Genomic DNA, 14,905 nt, shown 5'->3' with positions numbered 1-14,905 from the left:
AACAGCCTGTTCCACGTTCTCACTAACTTCGGGAAATACTCGGGCTACGCCATAAACTGGACCAAATCGGTGCTGTACATGTTACACGGCCCGCCTCCACGCCTGCCCAGGGGGTTCAAGATCACGTTGGCTACGGATGGTTTTACTTACCTTGGCGTTTTCATCACTCCCGATCACACGGTGTTCTACGATCGCAACTTGCTAGGCCCACTCCGTAGACTCCGTAGTGACGTTGCCCATTGGCGATCACTTCCGCTTTGTCTCCAGGGCCGAGCAGCGTTGTTTAAAATGTTAGCGCTTCCACGCTTCCTATATGTCTTACAAAATTGCCCCTTCCCTGTACCGGACTCCTATTTCAGGGCGGTAGAAGGCGAACTCAGAACCCTACTCTGGGATGGTGGCGCGGCTCAGATAGCCCTCTGTAAGCTGTTTCAGGGCTGGTACGTTGGCGGAATAGCCCTCCCTAACCTCCGTCTTTATTACTGGTCCTCCCAGCTTGTGGTGATCAACCACTGGATACACGGTTCACCTCTGAATCCGGCCTTCCTATTGGATAAAGACCAAACGGGTCGTGAAGGTTATCTGGGGGCCCTTTATAGCAAATCGACTAAATCTAGATACATTGGGCCTATGTCACATACGGTAGATATCTGGCACAGAGCCAATAGACGGTTGGGGTGGGCTGACAGACTTACCAAGGCATCGCCCCTGTGGTCCGCACAACGCCTGGGTTCCCTCTGCTTTTCCCGGGGCTTTGATAGGTGGGACGCGATTGGGATTTCCGAGGTTGGAGACCTTGTACACAAGGGTAAATTGCTATCCTTTAGTGACCTACAAGTTAAGTATACCCTGGCATCCACTGAATTCTTTAGATACCTACAAATCACACATGCTCTTCGGATCGCCTTTCCTGACTTTGCCTCTATTCCTGACACCTCCCCACAGGAAGACAGGCTGTTGTCAGAGCCTCTGCCTGAAAAGGCGATTTCCCTTACCTACCGTAAGCTCTGTAATAACCTCCCTGACCCCTTCCTGTCGCTGCGGGCCAAGTGGGAGTCAGACTTGGGTCCCATGGACGACGAGGACTGGTGGGCGGCATTAATGTCTCCAACGGAATCGGCTATATGTCATAGGTTTCGTTTGATCCAATTGAAAGTGTTGCACAGAGCATACATGTCCGTCCTTACCCTGGCCAGGATCGGTCGACAACCTGACGCACTGTGCCTGCGTGGTTGTGGGCTCCCTGGAACCTTTTACCACATCCTGTGGGACTGCCCTGTGATACAGCGGTCCTGGGCGGCTGCGATACGCAAAATGAGCAGCTCCCTGGGCAAACCGCTCCCTACATCGCCTAGAGAATGTATCCTCAACATGTGGGGGCCAAACGACCTAACCGCTCCAGAGTTGCAATGGGCGGCGCTGGGGTTTTTGCTGCTCAAACGCTCGGTGGCGATGGGTCGGGGCTCTCCTGACAGGCCTTTGGTGGTGAGATGGGTGGCTGCTATGGACCAATGCATGATAGCAGAAAAAACTGTGTATAAAATACGGGGCTGCCCCAAGATGTGGGACAAGAAATGGGGACACTGGAATTCATACCGCGGCGAGCTCTGTGCCTCTCCAACGGTGGAACTGGCGATGCCCCGTAGGGTTCCGGGTGGGGGGGGTATAGGCTGGAGGGTGTGGGTTTTGTCTCCATTGTGATCTACCAATGTTTACTATGAATCCTGTGTTACTTCTGTCCATATGCTTTACACCGACAGGGGCCTTGGGCGCAGCGGCACCACTGGTCGAGGCTGGACGCTCAGGCTGGGACGTATATTATTTTGACTTCTCTCTGCTGGACTCCTGTATTTGGTTATTGTTACTGTTCAAAGAAAAAGGTGGTGCGTCTACTCTATCTGTGTCCACTGCGGGTATTAACTTGCTCTTACTGTGGTTTAATATACTGGAATGCCGTCCGACCTCAGGGTTGTGGACTGAATGGCTGTGTTCAACAATTCACCCTGATTACTGCTCTTTTCCTGTTGCCTGCAGGTATACAGATGCGATTGTATCATTGTCCACTGTCAACACCACAATAAAAACATTTCACAAAAAAAAAATAGAATTTTTAATTTTTGTAAATTTCGAAATTATTTGTGTTAGGAAATCTTATGTAAAATTGGTGAAAAAATGACGATTTTTAAAAATTGTTTAATAAATTAAAAAAATTATCATAAATTTGTATTTGTAAATACATTTTTAATAACATTTAGGAGGCGATTACAATAGTGGGTGGACAACCACCGCCTGCATGGCAATGGCGATCCGCCCACCATAACCCACCGTCCGCCACTCAATTCCCCCCACCATATTACTAAGGCAGGGGGATCCCGGCGGACTGCAAGACCGTCTGCTGCTTTTCTGCCCTGACGATGAGTCGACTGGGCGGAAAAGGTTTTCATATAGTGGCGGTGTCTGGTAGCCACGGAAAGGCATGTGGTCCTTGCCATTGGGGCCCATTGCGGGCCCCCAGGTATTTTAGGGGGTGAGTGATGCACATGGGGGTACCTATGGTGCCTGTACCCGCGGTGCCTGTCACGTTGTGCATTCAAATGCACAACTTGCATTTTTTACCTTGCGGTGGGTGCTGCTGGCAGCACCACCCGCCTCAATGTTAAAAATGTGGGACGCGCCCGCCAGTGTGGCGGGCGCATCCTAATTGTATGTGCAGGACCGCTGCATGCATTGCAGGCGGTCCCATTTCCCGGGGCTATGATGAGCGGACTAAGTCCGCCCGCCGTGCTAATCAGCTCCTTAGTGATTAATTTAGAACATATTTTAAAATGTTTATATTTATATAATATTTGTTGAGAATCTGAAATTATTAAACATATAAAACATTTCTTTTTAAATGTATTGTATTTCTAAAAACTAATAAAAATGTAAACACATTTTTTGTTAAGAATATATTTTTGTTAGTTTGGATTTGGAGTTGGAATAATAAATTATTATGCTTTACTATCGAGCACTTTTCCTTAGGTTAATTGGATTTGGAGTTGGAATAGTACATTATAATGGTTTACTATCCAGCACTTTCCCTGAGTTTAGTTGGATTTGGAGTTGGAATAGTAAATTATTATGGTTTACTATACAGCACTTTACCTGAGTTTAGTTTGATTTGGAGTTGGAACAGTACATTATAATGGTTTACTATCCAGCACTTTCCTTGAGTTTAGTTGGATTTGGAGTTGGAATTGTAAATTTATATGTTTTACTATCCAGCACTTTTCCGTAGTTTAGTTGGATTTGGAATTGGAATAGTAAATGATTATGGTTTACTATTCAGCGCTTTCTCTGAGTTTAATTGGAGTTGGAATACTAAATTATTATGGTTTACTATCCAGCACTTTCCCTGAGTTCAGTTTGAGTTGGAGTTGGAATAGTAAATTATTATGGTTTATTCTACAGCAGTTTAGTTGAGTATAGTTATTTTTTGTTGTTGGGATAGTAATGTTTTTGGGGGTATTATTCTGCTTTTTGTTTATTTTATTTAGAAGTTAGTGATAGGAATTTTGTAATATTTATTATCTATAAGTATTTGTACATTTTATCGTTATATTGTAATAAGTAAATAGATATGTTCGTTTTTATTTTCAATTTTTTTTTATGTGAAAATATTTATATTTTCATTCACAATAAAATTATTTTTATTTTTTGGGGTTAGAAGATGTATTGTAATATTTAAAACATAAATCATACATGTTTATGGTATTTATATTTTATTATGAAATATAACATATTTGTAACATTAATTTTTCATGTATAAATGTTAAACAAATATATATTTTTCTATATAATTTTTTTTTTACTGTTTTGAAAAATTGTAAATTTTTTGGTAACATTGGGGGGGTCAGTACGATAGTGGGTGTTCTTGAGTCCGCCCGCCATCGTTGCGGTGGTTGGCACCACCCGCCAATCAAATTACATACTAGTGTGCGCATTCCCGGGGTTTTAACATTGCGGACGGTGCTGCTGGCTGCAGCACCGTTCTCAATGTTAAAATGACAAGCAATGCATTTCCCTGCACTACGTGGCAGGCGCCATGGGGTGCCTGCCACTTAGTGCAGGGAAATGTTGAGGGGTTCCATGGGTACCCCCCCAACACAGAGGGGGCCCGCAAGGTTCCCCTGAATCCAATCTCCGCCAGCCTGCCATGGAAAGGCTGACTGAAGCCAGCATTGTAATCAGGCGGACGGTGCCTGCTAGGCACCACCGCCATTTTACAGTTCCTGTCTGCTCCACCAGGCAATCGTAACGATTGCCTGTGGTGGAAGCACGGCAAGCAGTCTTTGAGCCCGCCACGCTTGCGGAACGATTCCTCCTGCCATTGTAATGTGATGGGGGAAATTGGCAGTCAGATGGCAGGGGGAACGCCACCGCACGGCTGGGGGCCTTCCGCCATCAAAATGACCCCTAGAGTCATGTAATGTTAAAGCAAAATATTTTAATTTTTATTTTTTTATTTATTTTTTTATTATATTTTTCCAGTTTTTTGCATACAGGAATACAATAATCATTACATTGCAGAATATAGCATTGGCAGCAACAAAGAACATGCATATCTAATCAAATGTTAGATGTTTACAGTTACTGATGTAAGTGGACAGTGCATTACGGGCAGGAATCAAAGACATACACCAAAAGTGATCAATAAAATGATTCTCAATACATGGAGACAATAACCTCTACAAAAACAAAAACATCATTGATAGCATCACATTGATAGCGGCAGCTAGCAAAGGTTGATCGATCATACGAACATTTGTTCCATAACTCGCGTCTAGCCAACTCCTTCGGGAACAATACCGCTCGTTATGTCCACTGGTTGTGATGAGCTAGGGATCAGAGTGGAGTATTCTTCGCAGTTTACATTGCAAAATGCCAAACTTCGGAGCCATGCCTGTAGTGATGGGGTTCTCTTGCTACCCCATAGTAGAGCAATCTCCTGTTTAGCTAACAGGAAGCCCAGTGCTGCCAGTTTCCTGACCTTCCGAGGGAAGTTGGCCACATAACCCAACAGTGCGATCTCAGGGGTGGGTAATAGCTGCATGGAATGTATGCCACCTAATGTGATGTGGACTAGGGACCAGTATTGGTGTATTTTGGGACATGTCCAGGCGAGGTGAGCAAAATCAGCAAATGGAGCCAAACACTTCTGGCAGTAGTGGGGCTTGTTGTGGTCTATTCTATGTGAATGTGCAGGTGTGTGATACATTCGGCGGAGGAACTTAAAATGAAGTAGTTTATGCCTGCTGTTCAACGAGACCTCCTTGGTTACCCTACAGCATTGTTCCCATTGGTCGTCAATAATGGGTCTACCCAAATCCACCTCCCAAGCCGTACGTACCTTAGTGTCAGAGACAGGTCTGGACGCCCCACATTGTTTGTATAGTTTTGAGATCAAATGTGCGCCAGTAGGATTCTGGATAAGCAGCATCAGTGGTGGGGTCGGTTCGGGGGCCGATGGGAATGAAGGGAATGTGGCCCGAAGCATGGAGTGCATACGTGTCAAAACAAAGGTGTCCATAGAGGAGCACTCACTGAATTGGGCCTCCTCCAGTACCGAGAAGACATTACCCTCAGGGAATAGGTCATCTATCGTGCGAATGTGACATTTCTCCAGTGTGCTTTGGATCAAGACCCCACCCGTAATGGGAAGCAATGAAGGGTTAGGTAGGGGTAGTTCTGGAGAATACAGCAGCTTGAGTCCCAGCAGTCTACACAGCCTGTCCCATGCCCAGCATGTGGTGGATACAGCTTGAATGTCGTGGGGGTCCCGAGGGAAGCCCGTAGGTAGGATAGTGGAAAGGTGACGAGGGAGCACCAGGTCCGCCTCTGGCTTCAGATATGAGACGCGTACGTCCGGGTGGAAACAGACATGTGCGTAACAACATTGTGCTATTAGGTAATACAGATAAAAGTCTGGGACTCCAAAGCCCCCCCTCTCATACGGCAGGGTCAAGGTCTGCCAGTTAACCCAAGGCGTCTTGTCCCCCCAGACGAGGTGCAATAATAGTGTACGCAGTTGTGAAAGAAAAGTCTTGATAAGAGGTATGGGAATATTATTAAAAAGATATAAAAACCGGGGGAGGACTACCATTTTAATTATAGCAAGTCTCCCAGCCATTGATAATCCATTTCACGATCTGCGATTCAAGGGAGCTAACCGTCCTACCGTAATTTAGCCTGATCATCATAGCGGTATCTAGGTGGATATAAACTCCAAGATATTTGACCGCGTCTTGGCACCACTCGAGCGGGAAGTCACATGCCCAGGCAGTCGTGTCGGCTGTTAGCGGGAAAATAACGGACTTGTGCCAGTTGATGCTGGGCCCAGAAAACTTACCGAATCAAATAATTTCCAAAATCGGGGGTTCAAGATTGAGAAATGGGCATCCTAACGTATAAGATAGTATCATCCGAATAAAGCGAAACTAAAAGGGGGCCACTGCTAAATTGTAGGCCGCGGTGCAAGTGTTTTTCCTGAAAGTGGCGAACAAGAGGGTCCATGGCCAGAATAAAAAGCAGTGCGGATAAGGGGCAGCCCTGCCTCGTGCCATGAGACAGAGTGAAAGGGCCGGAAAGAGTGCCGTTCAGGCGCAATCTAGCAGTTGGTTTGGGGTACAGAAGAGCCACTGTAGAGACAAAGCATTCAGGCGTACCCATACGTCGCATGATGGACAGGAAAAAAGGCCTCTCGAGGGAGTCAAATGGCTTCTCCGCATCAAGGAGGACGACGGCAGCAGGCGTGGTGGGATAGATCCTATGCAATATAGTGAATAAGGTCTGCAGATTAAGTGATGTGGCCCTATGAGGCACGAAGCCCGAGTGTACCGGCGAGATGATGGATTCCATTAATAAGGACAATCATATTGCGATTACCTTAGCCAATATTTTATAATCAAGGTTTAATAAGGACAATGGCCTATAGGAGCTACATAGTTTAGGGTCTCTGCCTTGCTTGGGAAGGAGAATAATGACCGTGGAACTAAGATATCTTTATATGCTTTATAAAAATCAGCGAAAAAGCCGTCAAGACCAGGAGCCGAGGAGCCCCGTAACGCATCGATGGCCTCCAATATGGTGTCCTGGGAAATGGGAACAGACAAAAAGTCCTGCATATACTGTTCTACCATTGCGATCTCCGCCAAGTATTTCCCCTGTTCCCGCAGATCCCCAGTAATTCTGGAAGTGTATAATGCTTTGTACTATGAAAGAAAAGAGTCGCATATATCTGGGGTAAAGTGTAGTAGGGTGTCATTCGCACCAGCTATTTCCGTGACGTAAGCTGAGCCTCGCGGGGGGCGTAGGGTGTGTGCTAATATTCTACCAGGTCTTTCGCTCTCACCTTATCGCCGCGCGACGTGCTGTTTATTAAGGAACAATAACTCTCAGGTCAAGCACTATGCACTTGTTTAAATGCATTGCTACTTTTGTCAATATATGTCCCACGGTGGGCTGTTTGTAAATTATTGTTTGCATTATTGGTGCATGAACTGAATATAAGGTAAAATGTCAGTATAACTATCTTTGCATGCTATATTATACTTAAACATTGAGTGTACCATGTGCGCAACGAAGCTATATAGTCAACGTTGTCACGCAGATAAGCAGTATTAATTATTCCCTATTGATGTATTGCGTGTCATTTCCATAAGTATCCATATGCACATGTCATACCTCCTGTAAATCTACACGCTACCATTAGGACACAGAGCACGCATCCCTGTGATACCCCACGGCTGCTTCGCACTACATGCAGTCCATCCACTATGTTGATGCAACAGGGCACGTAGCGATGGCTGAGTCACAGAACTGGTCCTAGCTCTGTCAGCCATCCGGCAGGCCCCTCTCCCCGTCAAATCACGTAGCACGTCAAGGCACCATGATGCAGTGCTTCTCTGTCATCGTACCAGTAGGAGAAGCAGAACCAAGGAGGCCCGTATCCATTACACTTCAACCTCACAAGGTAATTGGGGAGAGGAGTTGGCCTAACGGCTTGGGCGCTCGACCTCGGACCTGGGGATCTGGGTTCGAGTCTCGGTACCGACGTCAAAAAACCTCCTGTGATTCTGGGCAAATCAATGCCTAAAATGAACGTAACTGGTAACGTAACTGGTGCTATGGAAAGCGCTCTGATACCTGATTCAGTTCGGGTCTAGTTCGCGCTATATAAAACTCTGCAAAAAAAATTGCTTTTCCCGCTACGGGGCCCAGCCCGCACATTCGATAATGTGTCTTGCCCATAGTTACAAGACCGTCGAGATTCAGCCACCGCCATCGACGATGAGCTACTCCATATCCCATTCTAATTTTCAACCGTAAGGAGAGAGCCTTCACTGCCCTGGGCTCAACATACGATATCGCCAATTCCTCCTGTGACCCGTGCCTACCACTTAATCCCTTATACAGCTCCCTGCTGCCAAAACTACGGATCTACATGACCGTTCTTCTACACCCGTTTGCCTGCTCTGCACTCCTCTCCAGGGGGTAAGTTACTTGGTCACCCCCTAATTAATACGCTGCGGCCTTCCTTCTCTCATTGTTACCGTGAGTCTCATGCAGTTCTCACTTCATTACGTTTCCACAGCTCCCGGCTGGGAACCCTGCGAGTGTTTTTGTATTCACCTTTACCACACGGTGTCTCTTCCACCAACCTCTTGTTTCTCGGCAGTGCAAACCTACTTCAGCTATCTTCTTTTGCCTTAACATAGCGCATAATTTCATGACCATTTTATCTCATACCCAATCTTGGTTGGTCCGCTAGCTGACTATGTTCATGCATTACACCCTATAGGTGTCCCCTCATTGACACGTCCTGAAGAGACACGACAACCGCCAAGGGTCGAAACGTCGTCGACAGTAAAAAAAGACACAGACTACGCATAATAGTTGCTCATGCTTCCAACTATTTTACATTTATTATAAACATTGTACTTTGGTCGTCTCTTTTCAAAGAAAATCTTATACAAACAGAAACCTCTTTTTTATGTTTTATCTTTCACAATAGAAGTATAGGTTCTTTTTAAATATTCACTTGGGACACATTTTCACTGGATGTATTATGTATGTATATGTTTAGTATACTATGTATTGCTATACCCCACTTTCTAAGTGTACATAAATTATGGAAATATCCTAACCACTTACTGAGTGTATATGCAGCTCCTTTGTTTGATGTCCATTTTAAAACACCCACATTGCCATTGTGCATACATACTCATTATATGTGTTCCATATCTAGCCACTGGAGCCTTTGTCTCTTTGATATAACTTTACGCCCAGGCTCCAAGTGACTAGGGTTCCCTTGTTTTCCCTCCCAGTCCCTAAATTCGAGCTGCAGGGCCAAGCGTCTTGCCTCTCCTGTACTGGATACCGTGACCATTAACTGTCTGTTTCAATGCAATTCAAAGTGGAAGTGAGATCTCGCAGGACTCCAGCATGTTTAGCAATACAGACGCCTCTGATATAGGCCTTGAACCCCTCCCAGAGAACTGCCCAGGTGTCCACCGACCCAGTGTTAGTTTCAAAATATTCCTCTATAGCCTGTCTGACTTCCTCATTAAAAACCTGATCTATAAGCGAGCTTCCAGGAAAGCGCCATTGTCTTTCGTAGCCACCCAGTCTGGGAATATTCAACTTGAGCACAACCGGAGAGTGATCCGAAAGTGTACGGGGTAAAGTAAGTAGCCCTCCCAACCAGCCAGCTACTCCCGGTGAAACCAACCAGTAATCTATCCTGGTCCACGTATTATGAAACCCCGAATAGTGCGTGAATTCCGGAAGATGTGAATGCAGTTTGTTTTCAATATCTATCAAAGAAAAATTAGTACATATGTCGTTGAGGGCTTGTCGGAGTGGGGTTTCGTATCAGGGGAAGTGGAAGTGCTGTCCCTGGATGGATCCAACAACAAATTGAAATCACCCCCTATTATCAATAGCCCGGGCTCAAGTGACAGAAGCCGCACCTGCAGCTCATGGAAAAAGGCTGGGGAGTCTAGATTAGGACCATAAACCCCGACCAGTGAAATCCTGTGTTCCATCAGTGATCCAGTAACAATCAGAGTTCGGCCCTCAACATCAATCAAGGTCTTGTGTAGTGAAAAGGGGACTCTTCTGTGTATGAATATGGCAACCCCCCCTAGCATACCGACTGTAATTAGAAATAAATCTGTGGGAACCCCAACTCGCCCCGACAGGAGTGTGGTCGGAGTTGGACATATGCGTCTCCTGCATGAACACAATATCAATGTTATGTCTGACAATATAGTTGAGGACTTGCCTTCGCTTTCCAGTATTGTTTAGCTCTCTAACATTCCATGACATCAAAGAAAGCCCGAAAGGACCAGGCTGATGCCCTAGCTTAACCATTGGAAAACCGTCACCTCAATCGCACTGCAATGCATGCCAATCTCCAGCCGTAAACTAGCAACCTGAGCAATGACTCTGAAAGAAACATTCAAACTGAGCAAATAACCGCCCCACCACCCAGCCTCCTACCAACCCCATAGAGGCATACCCCAACTTTCTTAGCCGAATGTATATGCAATGAAATCAGCAATATGACTGTAAGAAACAAATGTGCACATCGCAAAAATAGCATACAAAACAAAGAAACGTTGGTATTCAACATAGGGCGTGGTGTTGCCACGCCAGTCGGGCAATAAGAAATATGATATCGTCACATAGAATAGAAATGCATGTATGAACTAAACACAGCAGAACACAGTGATAAATGCAATAATCATTCAACCAGTCCCGGGATTGGAGAAGAGTTCAACGCTGTCCTGTGAACCCCCCTGTGATGGGGAGGCGGAACGCGGCCTGCCAGTCGCCCCAGAGCACTTCTTCTTGTATTCCTGGCAAAAGTCCTGTGCCTCTGTCGGAGTATCAAATATACGAGATCTGCCATCCACATATACCTTTAACCTCGCCGGATATAGCATGCCGTACTTGAGTCCCAAGTTCTTGGGAGTGTTGGGAGGTGCAGTCAATGACAATCCCCACCCACGTGGCCCAGCAAGTTCACACTGAACCATGCCCACCTCACAGGGAGTGGAAATGGACTGACAAGATGTCTGACACTGGGTTCTGCTGTGTGGAGCACAAGGCCCTGCTGGGAACTGTGCACCAACAAACACCAGGACTGCACTGTCAGCCATCTTATCAGCACAGGCACATCCACTCACAGGGAAGCAGAGTCAAAAGGAGGGAAGTGAGGGCATGCTGGGAAGGGAGGGTAGCCATGAACATGTTGGGAGTTGCAGTCACTGACAATCCCCACCCACATGGCCCAGCAAGTTCACACTGAACCATGCCCACCTCAAAGGGAGTGGAATTGGACTGACACGATGTCTGACACTGGGTTCTGCTGTGTGGAGCACAAGGCCCTGCTGGGAACTGTGCACCAACAAACACCAGTACTGCACTGTCAGCAATCTTGTCAGCACAGGCACATCCCTTCACAGGGAAGCAGAGTCAAAAGGAGGGAAGTGAGGGCATGCTGGGAAGGGGTGTAGCCATGAGCATGTTGGGAGTTGCAGTCACTGACAATCCCCACCCACATGGCCCAGCAAGTTCACACTGAACCATGCCCACCTCACAGGGAGTGGAAATGGACTGACAAGATGTCTGACACTGGGTTCTGCTGTGTGGAGCACAAGGCCCTGCTGGGAACTGTGCACCAACAAACACCAGGACTGCACTGTCAGCCATCTTGTCAGCACAGGCACATCCCCTCACAGGGAAGCAGAGTCAAAAGGAGGGAAGTGAGGGCATGCTGGAAAGGGGGGTGTAGTCAAGAGCATATTGGGAGTTGCAGTCACTGACAATACCCACCCACATGGCCTAGCAAGTTCACACTGAACCATGCCCACCTCATAGGGAGTGGAAATGGACTGACAAGATGTCTGACACTGGGTTCTGTTGTGTGGAGCACAAGGCCCTGCAGGGAACTGTGCACCAACAAACACCAGGACTGTACTGTCAATCATCTTGTCAGCACAGGCACACCCCCTCACAGGGAAGTAGAGTCAAAAGGAGGGAAGTGGGGGCATGCTGGGAAGGGGGGTGTAACCAAGAGCATGTTGGGAGTTGCAAAAGTCCTGTGCCTCTGTCGGAGTATCAAATATACGAGATCTGCCATCCACATCTACCTTTAACCTCGCCGGATATAGCATGCCGAACTTGAGTCCCAAGTTCTTGGGAGTGTTGGGAGTTGCAGTCAATGACAATCCCCACCCACATGGCCCAGCAAGTTCACACTGAACCATGCTCACCTCACAGAGGGTGGAAATGGACTGACAAGATATCTGACACTGGGTTCTGCTGTGTGGAGCACAAGGCCCTGCTGGGAGCTGTGCACCAACAAACACCAGGACTGCACTGTCAGCCATCTTGTCAGCACAGGCACACCCCCTCACAGGGAAGCAGAGTCAAATGTGAACAGGGATGTCACTCCTGTGTCAGCCAGGTGATGGCCCTTGAGTACCAATGGCCATGTACAGTCAAATCCATACATGAGCTGATCATGCACACACCTCAACATGCCCATTGAAATGCTTCATGTTCGCTGGACAATGTGCAACAACAATATCAATCTCTGTCCGTGATGACTTAGGACAATGCAGTGTGTACAGGAACACATCCTGACATACAGTTGCAAATGTCATGTAAACCAGACGGTCTACCTGCAGGTGGAGGCACAGCATATTTCTAAAAATGAAGACCCAATGATAATGCTGCTACAGTACACTGATGCGGAGAACCAAGATAAACCGCCCCATGCCTGTGTACGCATATGAGGGTTATAATTAAGGCAACAAAATACGTAAATACCATGGTTACACAGGACGAGTGATCCATTCCCTCCTTCTTATTTTTTAGTACTAACCCTTGGAAGCTGAATGGATCAGTACTTTCTCCTTCCCCTTTGCTAAAGATATAAGTGAACCATTGATGCCTGTAGTAACATAACTGACAATGTGTGTCTCTTCCAAACACAGGTGGTGTTGGGGACACAGCAGCAATTGAAGAAGAGTCCCTGTCCCAAACTCTGGTGGAGGCTGAGCTCTCTGGTGTAGTGTGTCCTCTTCGGATGGCGAAGAACAACCTGGCACCTCCGGTGTGAGTCATCATGCACCCCCTGCATCCACGCCTACGACATCTGGCAACAGACCGAGCACCCCCGCCAACACGGACAGTCCAAGGACACAGAATTCCAACAGCACAGGGACACCGGCCACCCAGGAAGCTATGAACAACACCCCCAGTAGCAACACCCAAGGGGGCCCAGGGTCACCTGTGCGTGCCACCACAGGTCATGCCCGTGTGACTAGGGGTGGTGGTGGGGTGGTAGGCAGAGGTCACTGCTTGCAGAGGGTCTGGACTGCATGATGACCCCCAACTGATACGCATCATAGATGCATACCAGGATAGCCCCGGAGGATACGGCCAGGTAGTGGGGATCCTCAAGGACATTCAACAGGAGCAGGTTGGTCATCATGCTCGCATGGAGGCCAAGTGGGACGAACACACTGCGGAACATAGGGACATACTGACATGCCTCCGCCAGATCAGCACCATCATGCCCACACCTCCCTGTGTGCCCACAACATCTGTTGCTGCAACATCTGCAAATGCCACAGGGAGGGAGGTTGACTCTGGTGGAGAGTCCGATGCACGGCAGACTCCTGCACTTAAGGATCCCCACAGAAGAAGAAGAGGAGTCATCCGAAGAAGGACAAGTGAGACAAAGATGGCCGTGCATATCCCCCATGAACCCAGAACCTGTTTTGGATATTCTTCTTTGTGTGCAAAGCGTTCACCTTGTAGCACATGACACAACTTGCCAACATGAAATGGAGGGTTCATGTTGCTCCGATGTAGCAGATGAATGTGGACTTCACTCTGGATATTTCAGCTACCAAGACTTCAAACTCATTTGTGAACTTTGTATTCCAAAGCTAATGTACAGCACCCACAATCCTGTACACTATCTCCACACATGTATGTAATTAAACTCACTATTACAATATACTTGCCTCTGTTGTGATTCAAACTTGGTATGTGTCATGGAGATGATGATCTGCTAAAGAACACAGTGCATGCTAACTACAGCCCACAGGTGAGGTAAGCAAATGTCAGTCAGATGTGTGAAGACAGACAACACACATAACTAAGTGAAGCACAGGTTCATTACACATCAGCAACATGTTTATTACACAACAGTTGCAAGGTAATTCCACGTGACAGTGGGCACACGGCCACCAAGTGTCAAAGAATCTTGGTTCAGGGGTGTGTGGCACATCACTTGATGGGAATCGACAACTTCCACCCTGGGATTGGATTCTGGGTGTTGGGGGTCAGAGATTGACCAAACAACTGGCAAAGTACCCTGGGAAGGATAGACATGAGACACAGTCAGAAGCACAGCAGAACAGGATAGAAATGCAATACACATGCACAAAACATGTCAGCATTTTGACACTATTGTGGAGTACGGAACCATCTGACAGGACACATCACTGCATGCATCCAGTCAAGTAACACACAGACAAACTCAAACAGCAACTGAGCATCACCAACACATTTCAGGCTAACTCAATACATTGATATTACAACCCACATTCAGGTGAAGAAGTTGTTGATGAGCTGTGTGCGGACGTCATCCTCATGCTCATCATCACTGGCATCATGGCCCAGCCCAGGATCCTCAACAGGTGGCGGATGTAGGTCGTCATCCTGGATGAGAGGCAGCTTCTTCCGCACTGCCATGTTGTGTAGCATGCAGCATACTATGATAATTTTGCACACCTTTGCAGGCTCATATGGGAGGGTCCCTCCGGTCTTGTCCAGGCAGCGG

This window comes from Lissotriton helveticus, chromosome 1_1 (genome assembly GCF_964261635.1).
Source record: "Lissotriton helveticus chromosome 1_1, aLisHel1.1, whole genome shotgun sequence".
Taxonomy (NCBI): Eukaryota; Metazoa; Chordata; class Amphibia; order Caudata; family Salamandridae; genus Lissotriton; species Lissotriton helveticus.
This window is presented reverse-complemented; position numbering follows the sequence as displayed.